This window comes from Primulina huaijiensis, chromosome 3, assembly GCF_012295235.1.
Source record: "Primulina huaijiensis isolate GDHJ02 chromosome 3, ASM1229523v2, whole genome shotgun sequence".
Lineage (NCBI taxonomy): Eukaryota > Viridiplantae > Streptophyta > Magnoliopsida > Lamiales > Gesneriaceae > Primulina > Primulina huaijiensis.
In genome coordinates this window covers 3477844-3495806 of record NC_133308.1, presented here as the reverse complement: position 1 = coordinate 3495806, position 17963 = coordinate 3477844, and the positions used below count along the sequence as shown (strand labels likewise).

Here is a 17963-nt window from a genome sequence, read left to right as displayed (position 1 = left end):
AAAAAAAATGTATATATTACAAATAAATAACATTATAAATAGTTGATTTCATTCTAAGTGTGGATCGAGTTAGGTAGGATATATATGTGACTCGATCATTAAAAACATATATATTACTCTCACTCTAGGTGTGGACTGAGTCGTCTCATAAATATATATATATATATATATATATATATCAGTGAGACTATCTTAAAAAAGACCTCACACATATATTATCTTATATAATATCTGAATCGATACAATTAAATTTAAATAATTTTTTACAAAACATATTTTTTTATTTAAACTCCGACGTCGTATGTTTGAATTTATAATGGATAATGAATATGGATGATCATGTACTAATAATCTTATATGACAAGAGAATATTAAATTTTTTATTTTGATTAATTTTACATCATATAGTTTTTTCATGTACTAATAATCTTATATGACACGAGAATATTAAAATTGCTACTTTTGATTGATAAGGTAATTTTGTATATTTACATCTTTGCAATTTTGGTCCCCTATCTCATAAAATTTTAGTATTCGATCGTAATTTATTTTTCGATTTTTAACAATTTTAATCTTTTTTCTTCATAGAATTGACTAAAATTGCAAAAAAAAAAAAAAAGATAGTAGACTAATACTAAAATTTGAAAACATAAATGACAAAAATATCAAAAATACAAACATATGAATTTTTTTAAGAGAACTCTGCCTCTATACAACTGATAACGATACAACATGAAGGTACAATAACGAACGATATATGATGTCAATATTTCAAATGCACATTACACATAAAATGCATCAAGAAATAGACAACCATATTTTCGGTCTCAGAAAGAACTAGACTCGAAAGCCACTTGCTATTTTGAAATAACCACGTGTGCCAGAAATAAAATATAACAGAACAATGATTAACAAGAATGATATGACTCGATGTGTCTGTCATAATGTCATGCTCTAAACTAAATACAATAAAATATATCAAATAATTGAACATATAATCAACAAGACATTTAACAAACATATATAATCCACATAATCATATTAACAACGAATGGGTCTCATGTGAGACCGTCTCACGGACCTTAATCTGTGAGACGGATCAACCTTATCCATATTCACAATAAAAAGTAATACTTTTAGCATAAAAAGTAATACTTTTTCATGGATGACCCAAATAAGAGATCCGTCTCACAAATACGACCCGTGAGACCGTCTCACACAAGTTTTTGCCATTAACAACCATAACAATACATAATTATGTTTTATATTTAAAACATAATGTATATGTTACCGTCGTATATTACCGAACTGTAAAATGTCTATACCAACTTTTAACAACGGCTCAACAACTATCGATTTTCCTTCAAAATCATCTGCTTAAAATGATTAAATATTCACAACACCGAATAAATTCACCAATAAGAACAAATAATTTAACCAATTTAACTATAATTCCAAAAATTCTCAAAGTCTAATATTATATCCACAATTCTCTAATCAAAGCTAAAATAATCCACTTATTTCCAAAATTTACTACAGTTGGTTTTAGATTTAAATTACCAAAACTTAGTCCAAATATTCTCAATATTTCACCAAATCGCATATTATTCTAATAACTCTTCATTCCACAATTTCAATCTTATATTCGACTAAAAATATCGAATTATTCAATAATTCGTTCAAATTTCAAACTTTCTAATAAAGTGATTTTATTTAACTAAATATCGCTCAAATCAATTCCAACTACTTCTAAAATCAACATATTAACGTTAAAACTCAATATAATTGCATAAACCAATCTGATACTAATTTATAACTCGTCGAATTATATCTCAAACCTTTCCAACGATCGAACCTACAATATAAACCCAATATATACATTAATATAATATATTTTAATTGAAGAAAACGAATTAAATCAGAGCGGTTAAAATCCTGGATTTAGGCAGCTTACTAAATTCGAATAAGGCTAGAAATTCGAACTCGAAAACACCAAGATCGGAACTTAAGCTTGTCACTTGCGGTCTCGGTTAAATAGCTCGCCGGGGAAACGAATATCCTATCCAGCCGACCAATAAAAAAAAATTAATATTAAAAATATTACTTTCATTTTAAATATGAATCGAGTCGACCCATCTCATGGATATATACCGAGATTAGCCTAACCCCACCTCGCATGGCTAGCCTTCTGATATTATCATTATTCGGTTGAATGGGCGTATGGTGAGTGAAGCTGCTATATCGGCATCCATGCCTTTGAACCATTATTATGCAAACATTAATGATGAATGAAACCAAACCCACCAATCATTTAAAATTAAATCAACAAGCAATAATTCACCCAAAAAATCAAAAAATGATAAATGAGATATTAATTATTTCTTTTCGTCTCTTTTATGCGATATAATGGCAGTCATACACATTGATAGAAATGTTGGTATTTATTGAGATAGAGATGTATATATATTTTTAAAATAATTAAAACATTTATAATTTCATATATCATTATATATTTCCTAAATGAAATGGAAATTATATATATGTATTATTTTTCAATTCATATAATTTTACTTAAAAAATATATAAATCGATCAAATTTTTATTAATTGTAGGTTTATTATTTTGAAAACCCAAAAGAAGAAATAGGAAGATAATAAAATAGTCGCCCAAATAATTTGTTTATCTGAAAGGGAAAAGAATAGGGTCGGGTTGGCCCACATAAAAATGCAAATTCCGAGCAATCCACATCAGATTGTACGGAAATGGGTCCTCTATTCAGGTAGAAACTTTTACATAAAATAACTAAATCGTTCTTAGTTTATTCTTCTTCTTTTTTTTAAAAAAATGATATAAAAAATTAGAGATAAATTAACATATAGCTTTAAAATACATACAAAGTTGGTACTATTTATATTCCTAAATTTTTTGAATGATTTAATTGTTATTTTAAATTTCACATGTATTATATAAAATTCTCCAAATAATGTTTAAAAGGGAAAAAATGTATTAAAAAAATTTATATATATATAATTTGAATATATTAAATTTTCACCAAAAAATAATGGTTCTTAATATTTAGCCAAATCAATTCTTCCTTTTAAAAATGTGAATATTATCAAATATTAATTAAAATATGAAACCGAGTATCCGAGTTGGTAAAGTACGTGAGTACTTGATCACTAGTAATGCATTCAATCCTCCCCGCTAACACATTAAAAGATAGTGATTAGTTGTCAAGTATATGAATTTCATGTATTAGTATTTGAGTTCTTGACCACAGAAGAAAAGGCAATCGAAATTAGGCAAAAACTGTGTGAGACGGTCTCACGAGTCGTATTTTGTGAGACGGATATCTTATTTAGGTCATCCATGAAAAATATTACTTTTTATGCTAAGAGTATTATTTTTTATTGTGAATATCGGTAGGATTGACTCGTGTCACAGATAAAAAATCGTGAGATCGTCTAACAAGAGACCTAATCTCGAAATTATTATCTTTTTACTTACAATCTTAGGAAATTATTTGTTGATTAATTAAGGCCCACATATTGTCCAATCAAGTTGATTTTTTTTCAATTATTTGGTCCACATATTGATAGCCTTCTTCTGTTTTCAAAAGAAATGCTACACCATAGGGTTTGTTAATTATCTCGTGGAAAAGAGAGGGGATTTGAATCAATCATGCTTACTATGATCTAATCAATGATATCAGAATCTAAACTAAATATATTATAATTGAGTATTTGTTACCTTTTCTAATCTAGATAAGTATGCTAGAATCATGTGTTATAAAAAATAATGGCAATTTGTAACAGATAAACTCTATTTTTTAAAAGAAAAATTAAGTAAATAACATAATAACACAATATTGGTTTAATGGGTTATCCAACATAAGCAATTATTACACATCAATAATTTTACTTTTAATAATTCGTAACGAAAACTGCTCGTATAATTGAACAAATCATATTGAATCTGATATCGATTATATAGAAAATTAATATAATCAACGATAATGGTGTTCAAATCTTTTAAACTACACAGTAATATATATAACATTATGTTTCAATCATATCTCAATATAAACAATTAATTTTCCTCATCAATAAATAAATAAATCATCAATTAAAACTTAAGATTCAAAATTATTCGTGTATTATTATTTTAAATTTATTGATTTTTTTTGTAACTTTATATAATATTGCTTTCAATATTTTAATATTTTCCACTTGATATTTTTAAAAACCATTTTTAAGTAACTAATTTCTAGTACTATTACTAGAAAAACAGTACGTAGATTAAAAAAAGGTATACTCTACATGAATAAACAATTTTATCGTTTAGTACATTTGTTTAATCTTACATATTGAAATTATTAACTATTAATCCTATTATTATGACACAAATATAAATAAATTACCAGGTGCCCGTTTTAGGAAAAATTGTAACTTTTATCAAATATTATTACTCTCAATGTTATTTTATATAATTAATGATTAAAATTGGGTAATGATACTCACGGGAAATTTAGGGTCCGATCCCGGCGAGAGTCACTAATTCAGACGCAGGTTTGAAATTGTCCTGAGCCTGAAATTACAAATAAGACCGTTAGAAGGGAGCCAGGAGGGTGTCCTGGCGTAGCCCCTCCGACGCTCAAGTCAGAGACTGAGGATATATGGGGGAGCAGCTAAGGGTGCTGCTGAAAACAATATAGTGAATATCTCAACTGAACACTCAAACCTGTTATTTATAGGAGAGTATCTGAGCCCGTGATGGGCCTTTCACCTTGGTTGGGGATGGGCCAGGGGTCCCACGTCTGGTTTGGGCCTAACCCTAGTGGGCCTATCTATGGGGTAACACCAGTCTCCCCCTCCCAAGTCGAACTGAATCGCAGGTTCGAAGTTCGATTAATTGTGTTGTCCTCGGTATGCAACATGTGAGTTGTGCATTTTCTCCCTTCTGTCCGTCAGTCTCCAAGGGTTTAGAAACAAATTAAATAAAATTCCTCCTCTGAAGAGCTAGACCTGATCTGGGCCTCCCCTGTAAATAAGGGTCCTCTTCTCACTTCATTCTCATTTCTCCCATTCATCCTCAGCTCCACACCATCTCGCCCATGCCCACGCATCACTAGCATGCACCTCCCTACCAAGCCCTTGCCTCTCACCCTCACCCATACACCATCTCACCAACAGCCGCAAGCCCTCGCCACCTTGCCTTCGCCTCCCATGCCTCTCGCCCGCACGCCCTCCTTGCGCAGCACCTCGCCTGCCCCCGCCTGCCAACCCCGCCCATCGCCAGTCTGCCTTGCCAACGCCCAGCCTATCTCCCTCGCCCTTCGTCTGCGCCGTGTGCCTCGCCTCGCCGCCCTCTTCTCCGCACACTCGGCTCGCCCTGCGCCTGTCTCGCCCCCGTCGAGGGCTCGCCCCACATTGCCTCGCCCCTTCTCGCCCAGCCGTCTCCCTTCCTCGCCCGTCTCCTCTCCCTCACCGAGTGCTCGCACAGCCTCCTCGCCAGGTAAGCAGCCTCACTTGGTTCGCCCCACGCAGCTGGCACGCTCGCCCTTCCCCTTCACTCGCAGCCTAGCCTTCCTCACAGCCTTGCCCTCGTCCTCTCGCCCAGGACCTCGCCCGAAGCTCCAGCTCGCTCGTACCAGCTCTCGTGCTCGCCCCTACCAGCTCGCCCATACCAGCTCTCGTGCTCGCCCAACCACCAGCTCTTGCCTCACTTCGCGCTCGCCCCTACCAGCTCTCGTGGTCGCCCCTACCATCTCGTCCGTACCAGCTCTCGTGCTCGCCCAACCACCAGCTATTGCCTCACGTCGGTCAACGCTCGCCCAACGTCGGCTCGCCCAGCGCCCACCTAGCCTAGCCTCGCCCCAGCGCTGCTCCACACTCGCCCAACGCCAGCTCGCCTAACCTCGCTGCATCGCACTGTCCCTTCGCCTGCATCCCCGTAATTTTCGCAGCGGCAAACATCGTTCGCTCTCGACAAATCAAACAAAATTTCTAACACAGTATGCCCTTATCGCCCCCATCTTCAAGGTATTCTACTACACTCTTGAAGAAAAATAATTTACATTTCCCCGCGCCCTTGACTTCTCTGCTAAAATAGTCCTTACCAGGAAAAATAAAACTTCAACCTCCTCACCTTCTAAATCCCCTATTAGGCGTTGCCTTAGCAGGAAAATAAAACTTTCATCTCTTCACCATGTGACTCCTCTGCTAGGTAATGTCTTAGCAGGAAAAAAATTAATTTCCAACTCCTCACCCTCTGACTCCTCTACTGGGCTATACCTTAGCAGGAAAATAAAAATTCAACACCTCCATCCTCTAACTCCTCTGCTACGTGATTCAATAGAAGGAAAATAAAAATTCCTCACATCCGCCCTCTAACTCCTCTGCTAGGTGATACCTTAGCAGGAAAATAAAAATTTAACACATCCACCCTCTAACTCCTCTGCGAAGTCGGGCCTTNTAATTATTATATGAAATTTTTTGTATCATTTGAAATAACATTTAAATGATGTTAAAAATATTATGTCGTTAAATTAATTCTTTATTTTGGTTGAGTGGAATTGTTATTAATAAAAAAAATTGTGTTATATATCAAATTATTAAAATGTACATTTAAGTCCTTTTACATATTGAGTAGGGCTCAGAAAATTATTCTTGTTCTTTTATTTAAATTGTTTATGGTGTATAATAAGTCTTTTTATTGATTAAGAGATGTGATTGAGATAGTACGAGTGGATTTGTGGCATCCAACACTATAGAGAGGGCTCGAGGAGAAGGGGGGGACAACTAAGGTAATCGCCTCTATTTTAATATTAAATATTTATGTAATGTGTATTTTTTTATCATATATTATATTATATGTAGTATATTTATAATATTCCGCAAAATATATAATATCTCAGTTTTAGTTTTTGGTTCAGTAAAATGGTCTTTACTTTCACTTTTATTTCTTTCTCGTTGAAGTGACGCTGAATACGTCAACAATTTCTGGCGTTAACGTCATCACAATCTGAATCATTGTCATGTTAGCACACCAACAAAAAAAAAACTAAAAATAGAAAAAAGACACCGACTTACTATATTAAAATCAAGTTTTTGCGAGACGAAATTTGTAATATTCACATAAAAATCTCTTAATATGGAAAAAATAATTTTCAAAGAAGTCCGACGGACTAATATGTTCTCCGCACCATATTTGACCCACTGATTGTTCAGAGTTGCGTGGCTCAAGTGAACTCGTAATTATGAACGGCCCACGTCCTAGCCATCTCTACTGTGGAGAGACACACCAAACAAGATTAGGGTTTGGAAAGAGAGAGGTGCAAACAAAAAAAAATTAAATAAAATTTGTTAAAAAGTTAAATATTAAAAAGGAGCAATAAATACTCACTAACCCAAACCACCACATAGATAGATATACATAAATTCGTGTGTATATATATATACGTGTGTGCATTATATATTCAAGAAACACCTTCCCTAAAGCGTGAGTTCCCTGACCCTTTTCTTCAAAGAACCCCCCTTTTGCTTTTGCTCCTCGCAGAAAACAATCAAGCTCAGCTTAATTCAGTGGCTGAACTATATTTGACGATCCCTCAAATTTTAGATCATTATAAGCATATTTCGTTTTCTTGTTCTTTCTTTCTTTCATTGATTTATGGATATTCTTCTGGAATTTGCTTCGTTTTTTTCCAAAGTATATAATTTTCTCAACTCTTTGTTATGTGGTTCTTTCTAGCTTCATCGTCAAAGATGCAAATTCTGCCAATCAATATCAGAATATGAATCCATCTTTATTTCTCTTTCTGCTAAGAGTGGATGGATTTATCTGATATCAGTTGATTCTCAAATGAATCCGATTGGAAGTTTTTAAATCTTATAATCAATCAAATCGGGTGTTTCTGCTTTATTGATCTAGACTGTTGATTTCATTAATTTTCTTTTCCCCCCACTAGGGTTGTTTTTTTCACTCTTTTTCTATGATTTTTAAGACCAAATTAAGATTCTTGTGTGCTAGCTACTGTGTATTTTACGAACATAACTTTTAAATCTCCCCCCAATCTCAAGCTGCATCCTTGTAGATTGTCCGTCGACATATATCTTAAGAATCCCATTAACAGATGAAATTGATTGAAGGGTTCTCTCTGAAAATCCTGAAGATTCAGTTTTGTGCATGGATCTACACACACAGTCGTAGTTTTCTGGTGTAGCATCTTCAAGATTCACATGCAAAGACATGGAGCTGATCAATATAATTAAACTCGAGAAATCTTTTTCTTGATTATGAACGAAAATCTTGGATCAGTCCCTGTTCAGTACCGAAGCTGATACTTGATGAGAATCTTGATGATGCTGCATCGGGAATAAACGACTACAAAGCCAGCTAAAAGGGTCGGTCTCAGGCACGTTGGATCAAAGATAGCAAAACCCACAGTTTCCCTGCTCTTGATATGATTCTGACAAGTAGGATTTTTGGTATTTTGTGTAAACTGAATATTTTATTAATTTATTTTGTTCTTTAATTAACTGAGTTGGTTCTGTTTGAAGAAACTCCATTCTAAATACAGATCTTTTACCACTCCTCTCTGAAGAAAAACCTTTCACGGAACTTTATTGTGTACAGTTCACTTTTTTTCCTTATATCAAGAAAATCAATCCATCGTCGTGTGGAGGGTAAATATACTTGTAATTCGTTTCATAATTTCCTCATAAGTACCAAGTATTTCATGCTTGTTACACATTGTGTTCTTTCTGATTTTACAGGGCTTACTTTGTTGCCGTATCAATTATGAATCCAAGGAAAAAGTGAATCGGAAAGCGCTCATTTTGAGTTCAGCTTTAAACTCGAATGATTTCAGCAAATTAAGATCAAATTCTGTGTGAAGAGGTACTAACTATGATTGATTACTTGTATTATTTTTCTTTCAGTTCATAATGTATTCTTGTCTTATTTGGAGGAGATTCAAACTTGATTATCAAACAAAAATTCTTACAAAAAGTTGAGATTTTTCTCTTGAAACTCGATCATTTCTTTGAAAATTTCAACATGATAGTAATGTGTATATGTAATGGCCGGGTCTTGCTTTTTCCACAAGCAGTCACGATCTGCGGTGCATTTGGACCTACACTCAGACCATTGCTCGACTTGGCCTACTCTTGATATGAACTCCTCATCGAATCATCAATTTCTAACCTCCTAATGCCACTGTTCCTTTGCCTTTCCCAGTTACATCTATTTTTTGATACAAGATTTCTACATTTGGTTAGTTTCCACACATCTAACAGAAAAAGAATATTAATAACAGTAATCGACAGTAAAATCCCATAATTCCCACATTTCAATCATAGAGCAACCTATAATTCTTCATAAATTAAATGAAACTATAAATTTTAAGTCCTTCATTGATTTCTGCTTCGTTTATTGAATTTCCTGTTTCCTTTGTGTTCATATACATGGAAAAATTATTGATTGTACTTTTTTTGAATTTTACTTTCGTTTGTTAATATCATTCATTAGCAAGAAAATAATGAGACCTCGTTTCGTACTATCGGCATGGCATGTATGTATGTATGTATGTGTCCAATGATCCTTATAAAAGCATGTAACTCTAGCTAGGTACATTAAATAAGAAGTTGTGGGCAAAAACTATCCTTGAAAGCATGTATGAATCAAGAATTCCATTAATTTTCCTTCATTAAGTTTTCAGTCTCTAATCATGAAGGTTCACAGCTATCCATATTGGCAAAAATATGTACATACATTGTCATAAAAACACGACTTTATTTATAACTCGAAAAAAAACATTGAACGCGAGTGAGATTGAAATATCATTTGATAATGAGAGAGATCTCAAGAGATCTCAAAACCTTAAGTAATGTGTGGCACAAGTGCTTGAAATTGATTTAGAATATGATTTAACATGAAGCATTTTGGTTCTTATACTTGAATTGTCACTATCGACTCGGGTACGAAAAATAACTTTTTTTGGTCCATTAAAATTTTCATTGTGTGTTTTAGTCCACCTAATCTTAAAGTTTGATCTTGTCACACATATTTTTGTTTTTTGGCTTTCAGTCCTATTTTTCCGGAGTAGTGACATGTCACCGGAAAATGCTAACTTGTCAGATGCCACATCGGCGACCAAAATAGGCGAAAATCAGAAGTTAGTGTACCAAAACCAAACTTTGAAAAATTAATCATCTACAAAAACAAAAATCGAACAAGTTAGTAGATAACGATTTTGAAATATTTTATATGATCAAAACATATTATTCGTTACTTGTTTTTTTTGTTTACACATCTTAATCCTCTAAACCCTAAAACATATAAGACCAACTTAGAGCACGATTCTTGGAATTTTCCAAAGAAAGTATTACTAGTGATGTAAAAATTGTTATATGTTTACGAGCAAAACTATCTTTTGGAGGTATAAATTTGGTCAGAAGTCGGTGGAAAACCAAGTACGGATCTTAAACACAAGGCAAGAAGGAAGCCAAGTCCCCAGACATAGTACCAAGTTGTTCACTCGTATCCCTATTACGGAGCACCCAAACTCAATGTTGACAGGTTAAACATGTAAAATTCAATGTTATATAATTTAATTATTATTATTATTATTATTATTATAGAAAGGAAGTGATATTTACGCTTCATATTTTACTAATCACACTTCACGATTATTTTTTACTCTACAAGTTGACAAAAGGACCCCTTAATTTTTTATTTTCTTTAAATTATTGGAATACTAATAGGTATAGTTTGGTACACTAGATAAGAAAGATTGATAAATTATCATCTTTATCTCATGTTTGGTACCTATCATGGGCTCGCGATAAATAATTTTATACAAGAATAAAATATCTCTTTTATGAGATGTGATAATTTTAATTTAATGATTAAAAACATCACAAATGACTTAATTGTCTTCAATATATAAAAATCTTAAACCCTATCGTTTTTTCATTTCACCGCCCCATCAAATAAATATTTTTATTTATTTTTATATATTATATAATATGATAATTATATAAATGATTTTTATAAATCTCAATAAAATTATTAGTATCACTCGATTAACCTTAAAAATTGATATTTGATTTGACTCACAAAATTAAGGACTCAATTATCATATTATATAATATATAAAATTAGTTAAAAATAAATAAATCATGCAAGCACTGTCGGCACATGAACAGATAAGAAATATGAACTCAAGTAACAACTTTGAAATTATAAAATTTATTATGATAATGTTAATTTTGTGATTACAATCTAATATATAAATTTAATCACTCTTATAAAAATCATACCAAACATTAAATATAATATCCTACATCTTATTTATCCTTAACTTACACTTATATTATATATCACATGTTTATCCTATCATGTGTTCCAAATTATGCCATAGTATATAAATAGATAATTAAAACCAGTTATTAAATTCAATCATTACAAAGTACTAATCAAGAATCTTTATACCAACATTAAAATTTACAAAATCTATTTAAAATTAATGTTAATGTCTCATTAAAATAAAAAAATTAATCGATATAAATTTTTCCTTAAACTAGTTTTTATTTCAATTTTTATAATATTCTATTTATTTGCGTTTCAAATTTTTTTATATATATTATTCAGATGACAAAAATCAAAATGATATTAAAAATAAACACAATAGAGCTACAAATAATTTATTAAAAATATTGTATCATGCAAATAAGTCAAGCGTAATATTACTCTGGAAAACCAAGTTACAAGAAAATTTTGAAGATTTAATTTTATTTAAATACCAAACAACCAATAAGTAGTTTTATTAATTTTTATTCCGATTTTTCTTTTCTTTTTCGTTTTTTCATCGAATGAATCTCAAAACTCGTTTTAAATAATTTTGTTGTTAAAATAGAATATAGAATTGATAAATTTTACCGAATATTTGAGCTATCATTACCCTTTTTGTTATTAAAAATAATAAAAGTAAAAATGGAGTGTGATTAGTAAAATGCCTTTATAGAAACTCCACTTTATGTTAAATGCATTCTATTTTTATGTCTAAAACCATCAATGATTTGATACCCAAATAATGTGTAAATAATAAAGATTGGAGTATAAATAACATTAACATTATAATTATTGCTATTATTATTACTCAATTAATTATTTTTATATTATTATAAAATAGAGAAAAGCCGTACAGTGGTCCTCCTAGCGGATATAGAGGTGGTCCTAGATCCCTAGCCGCATACGTTTTGTTTGGACTAAAAACGAAGAGTAAAAAGAAGAGATTTTGCATGCAAAGGGACCATTTTTGGTAGGTTTCAACGTATAGATCAAATCAATTTTTTCTCTTTTATAACCAAAGCTTCTGGGAAGTCAAAAAAAAGAGTGGATCTCTTGGCCANGAGTTTGTGTTGTACCGTATCTTAGATGGCTTCAGAATAACATACATAATCATTCACTTAGTAGGGATAGCATCATATTGAAGTTCTGCGTGCATTTTCTTCATAAGTATCTCCTCAATCTCATCCGCGAAGCTTGAGATATTCTGACGTATAGATGCATTCATCGAGTTCGCTGAGTCCTACAAATTATAGGCACATAAGATCAGGCCAAGAAATCATTCAGTCCTTAACGGTATAGGCAAACAATATGTTTGCTGAAATACAGATTTCATCAAGCTTTACAAAGTAGTTTTTCTAGATAGGTTTTCACTCATTATAGAAAACAAAATTGCATTGTGAAGCAATGATATATGATCTGATGAAAAGCAAGAATCAAGCAATAATACTGCTCACCACAACATTGCAAAGGCCAGCCAAAGAAATCTCTTTGGAGTGCTGGCTCGAGCTTTTACACCTACAAAAATTAAACAGCAAAGTGTTTTCTCAAACAATAATGAGAATGAGATATAATTTGGCACAATACATACGGCAAAACCAAAGGGATTATACACAGTAGAATTCAGAGATTAGAACAGAAAACAAGGAAAAAAAGGTGAAAGTCATGAAAAGAAAGCTAAATTTGATACTTATAAGGAGTCAATCATTAAAATGGAAGACACATGGATCTAACGTTCAAAATAATTATATGATGCTTAATTTACTCAAGTTTAGGTCTACCTCATTTGCCGTAACAAACTCTTCCTGCAGGCATGGATATTAATCAAAGAAAAGAGATCACATCTGCCGCCAACTAGTTACTTTTTGTCACGTCAATCATCGTATTTTACAAACTAATTTAACAAATTAAGGATATTATCTTTCATATGAATTTTGCAATCAGTCATAATCCATAAGCCCCACTGTGGACCTCCTAGCATTTGTTAATGAACTTCATTTTGAACACAAAGCACGAAAGCCATTAGCATTTAGTAACTTCCGTAAACAAACATATTTGTTGTGTAGTAACATGTATAAAATAGCAAAGACCTCTAATCACACTCAAAGGTTTCACCAAATATGACCGTAACTATTATCTTCACCAGGTAAATGTAAGTTTTAACTTTGTGAAGCTTAGAATCCATATAAATATCGGAAATTTACAGGCCTAGAGGCAATCCATCTTATCAAAAAGGATTACAGTCTGTGTACACATGAAAATAAAAATATAAAAAAATGAAAAGCTACAAAGAATCAAAGAAAGCACCAATCTGAAAGACTTTGCAGCATCATATCATCTGGGAAAACCTGCAGATATATCCAAGTCAGCAAATTAAGAATAATGTAACTAGTGAAGATCTTAAAAATGACAACAACAATAACTTGCGAGGTCATCTTCAACTACTATCTCAAAAGTAACTTTCGATCACTTTAAGATAAACAAGGTTACAGAAAAACAGAGGAACTTGACAAAGAAGGCAAAGTAAATGTCCAGTAAGAACCACAAGACAAACAAAACACAGAACATGAAATACAGAGTTTTTCTGTCATCAGATTGCCTAAACGACAATAACTATGGCTCTTAGCATCATTACAGTGTAAAGTTTAGGTTTAAAGTTTATGAACATAAGAAAAAATCTCGAAATGCATGAAATGTTGTAAGATAAAATGTTATTTCAAGGTGAGGTTTTCTTGCTAAGAAAATTAGAGAAAAATGACTACAATATCAATTAATATGATGTGAGTTCTATTTATAGCCAGATGTTAGCCAAGAGTAGAGTCAATAAAGGTATAGACATCGAACTTTAAAAGAGAGAAGAGCGATAATTTTCAAGAAAGAGTTTTATAGGCAAATATCAGGCACTAAGGAATAACCCAAGTCCATCAGGTATGCGGTAATGATCATGTATAACGGGATAAATGTGATGTTTGAGTTCATTCAATATACTGAATAATTTTTCTTACAGGGTTCATATGCGAAACAACACTTGTGTTATTTAGACAAGTTCTTGGCATTCACACCTTCAAAGAACTTCATGTGAAAATTATGTACCCTGGTAACTAATTTCAAGTATCAGATTCAGTTTCTGTAAGAATATTGTTACTACACATTTGATTGAGCAATGCATCACCTTCAATGACTTTAAAAAGTGTCCTTACCTCAACGTTCTTTAGTTCAAAGGTTCCATCTATAATTTCTATTATCAGCTCATGATTCAGTTCAGGCTCAATGACACCTATTTCTTGCTGCACAATACACTTTCTAAATTTGGGATGTGCATCTTCAAGGACAACCTATTGCGGTTTCATTCAAATTAAATTACTCTGAGACCAGTCAATAAATCTTCAATTTTCTACGGCTTCAAACTTGTGGAGACAAGAGTAATCATATCTCAGATCTTGGATTAAAAAAGAATAATGGACCATTCTTTCTGAAAAGATAAAACCTCTGAATATTTGAATCCAGATCTTTCAATGACTTCAAAGTTGTCTTGTTCTTCTCAATCCGGTGATTGAGTTCCAACATCTTAAGGGGGAACAAAAAGGCAAACAACTTACTTAAAAACCGATTTAGCATGTCAACAAAGAAATGCATCAATTAGAGAAATGGTTTAATTACAATATCATCCATACTTTTCAACAAAACAATTTCAACGCAAAAGCAAAAAGATCCATGTTTAAGACAAAACCACCATGAAGCTAAAGTAGAATAACTGAGAAATCAAGGTCACGTGTTACAATATTGCAGGTGCAACTGTGCGAAAGAAATTCACACATGAGGAGAAAAAACTTTTAACCGTATAGATAGAAGGATATTCCTTTACAGAAACATGACGGAAAAATTTGTATAATATTTCGTCAACAAAAATATAGAAAGGGCAAATGCTGTAATAAATAAACCTCAAAACTAGAGTCATGTGCATTTGAAAGGGTTTCCTTATAAGCTGCCTCATGACAGACATCTGTTTGTTTGTCCTGTTTTTCTTTGTCAAGTCTTTGTGCCATGAACAAAAAGTTTTTAGCAGAAGTACTGACAGATGATAACCAGGAAACAGATTCAAGACAAACTACAGTGAACCACATTTCTATTTGAGAGGCTGTGTTGACCACGAAGTATGTAATACAACTAATTTAGAGTAAAATACTAAGTGTATGTGGTTCCTTCCTTTCAAATCACCTTTCCTCGCCTTACATTCCCTCAACATGCGGGAAAAATAAAAATGAAATGAGGTTATCTTGGACACTAATATTAGGATAGATAAAGCTCTTGATCCATTAATAACAAGCAACTATAATGAAGCTCTATTATCTGGTTAGGACATCAAGATTCAAAGTTCAAGTAAAAATCGCTGCATTGTAGCTTTAAAATATACTTCATATCAACAGTACAAGTTTTGAGTGCAAGACTTTAAGCCACCTCCAGATTGTTACTTATGCTTGTTCCATGAGAAAAATACCAACTCCGACATGCAACTAGTGCATTTAACATCTTGCCTTTATACACACACACACACACACACACACACACACACACACACATCACTGTTTCAGTAGCTCTTAACAGAGAGAATCACAACAAAATATTTAAAATAGACAGTGCAATAAAACACGAGGCATGACAACAAACACAAAATAAAAACATGACCTGTGACTCCATAAAGTCCAAGGAACAACTTAATTTCTCCTGTTCGCACTCCAATTTATCATTATCAGCAGAACCAACAATAAATAATTCTCATCGGAAACCACATTATTTGGGGTGAGGGGGTGAGATAGGGGCCGACGGGAGGAAATATTTGTTTAGCTGGTGAAACTTAGATATTAAAAACAAACACGTAAAAATACGTATTTTTAGACTGACAGGGTAGGGGCACCCTCTCACCTACTCGAATAAAAGAAAGGCCTTCTTACCTTCCTCACATCTTCTTAAAAGCTCCCATCATTTCACACTCAATATTTGCATTTTCTCCCTCTACTGCATTCAGTTCTTTCTTCAATTGCTCCAATAGTTCATCTATATTTTGAACATGATAAATCAACATTGAGTTTTAACAAGATGACAAATATCTAATGACGATAAAACCACCTCTGTGGAAACCCAAATATCTGGTTGGCGGCGTCAGCTAAAATTCTTTAAATAAAAACGACAGAAACAGTAAATATGAAAAATGAATTTCTCACCCAGGTCTTCATTCGCCAACGAGCTGACATCCCAAAAACACTCCGAGACTGCCTGACAACATTTCCTCTGAAAGATATGAGAAGCTACCCAATTTTAACATAGGAAAAACAAAAAAAAATTGAGAGATTACGATCAAGCACACGAGAGTTTCCATTTCAATCACCTCAAGTTCGATTATGACATTGCTCAACACTTTTCCGTATTCTCGTTGATAAGTTCTGGGTTTTCCGAAACATTCAGGAGCTCCAAGATTCGGCCGTACATAAGGAAAGCAAATGAACACCGAAGAAAAAAATCTGAAACATAATAACAAAAAAACATCGAGCTGAATGTAGGTTTGGTGTTTGAAGAATTACACCTTGCAAGAGAATTCAGACCAACTTGCTGCGAACGAGATTCAACATTTAGTTCGCTTATTTTTTTCCTACTTACTATAATCTAAAATTTCCTCATTCATTCTTCCATTTCTGGGACTCATTTTTCTAGCTCTAGTGTTTTTTTTTTCCTCATGTCTTTTGAACTCCCGCCAAACTGGCAAAGGGAATAAAATTTTACGGGCCAAATTACGTAGGCCCGAAGTATGGGGGAAAATTGATAAAGCAAGTTTAAGAGTGTTTAAAAATATCTTTCAAAAAATTTATTTCNAAGATGACAGGTCGAAATTATTTAGATTTGAACGTGTTCTGTGTATATGCATTTAGCTTGCTAATAATAATAATAATAATTAATTTAGCTGTAATTTATTTTTGGTAAATAAATCGTTTTAAGTGCAGAAAACAGATAAGAGTACATAATATTTACCATACCATAACTTCTCTGTTTGTTTATTTGCATACCATGTTATTTCTTATTTTTATCTATCAATATCACTTCATAAATAACTAATATACCGATACACATGTTACGTGTTTGTATAATATTTTTTATAATTCATTAAATAAAGAGCAAAATGTAATTATAAGAAATAGTAAAGACTAAACTACAATTTGATGTATGAATTAAAAAAATAAATAAGAAAAAGAAAGGAAAAAAATACTCAAGTATGAATTCAACTTACAACTTAATTGCTTAAAAATAAAAACTCTGTCCGCTGAGCTACATGTAAGTTACAATAAAGTTTTAACATTTTATTAATATATATAATTATTAAAACAAACTATGATACTAAAAATTAATTACTCTAGATATCTTAAACTTAATAATACAATATATATAATAATAAATTATGATAATAGATACGCAATTGTTATATTCAAATTTGGAGAGTCCGCAGTTTGCAACCCCGTGATAGAACATTGAATAAAAATGTTGCATTTAAATAGATGTCGATTTCAACCCTCAGTTCGTTATTTTTTGAAACCCAATATGAAATCATTTCACATTCTTCC

At 32.5% G+C, this 17963-nt stretch overlaps 1 long non-coding RNA gene across 2 annotated transcripts; it reads right to left on the bottom strand.

The window, feature by feature from the left end:
• Positions 1 to 13683: 13683 nt before the first annotated feature.
• Positions 13684 to 17072, bottom strand: LOC140973128 (uncharacterized). Of its 2 annotated transcripts, none has more exons than XR_012174572.1 (4): positions 16739 to 17072; positions 16575 to 16641; positions 14553 to 16407; positions 13684 to 13700 (listed from the first exon to the last, which is right to left on the bottom strand). It is a non-coding gene; the product is annotated as an uncharacterized lncRNA (long non-coding RNA). The 2 variants fall into 2 exon arrangements; XR_012174573.1 differs by lacking the exon at positions 13684 to 13700 and adding an exon at positions 13710 to 14446.
• Positions 17073 to 17963: the final 891 nt, after the last annotated feature.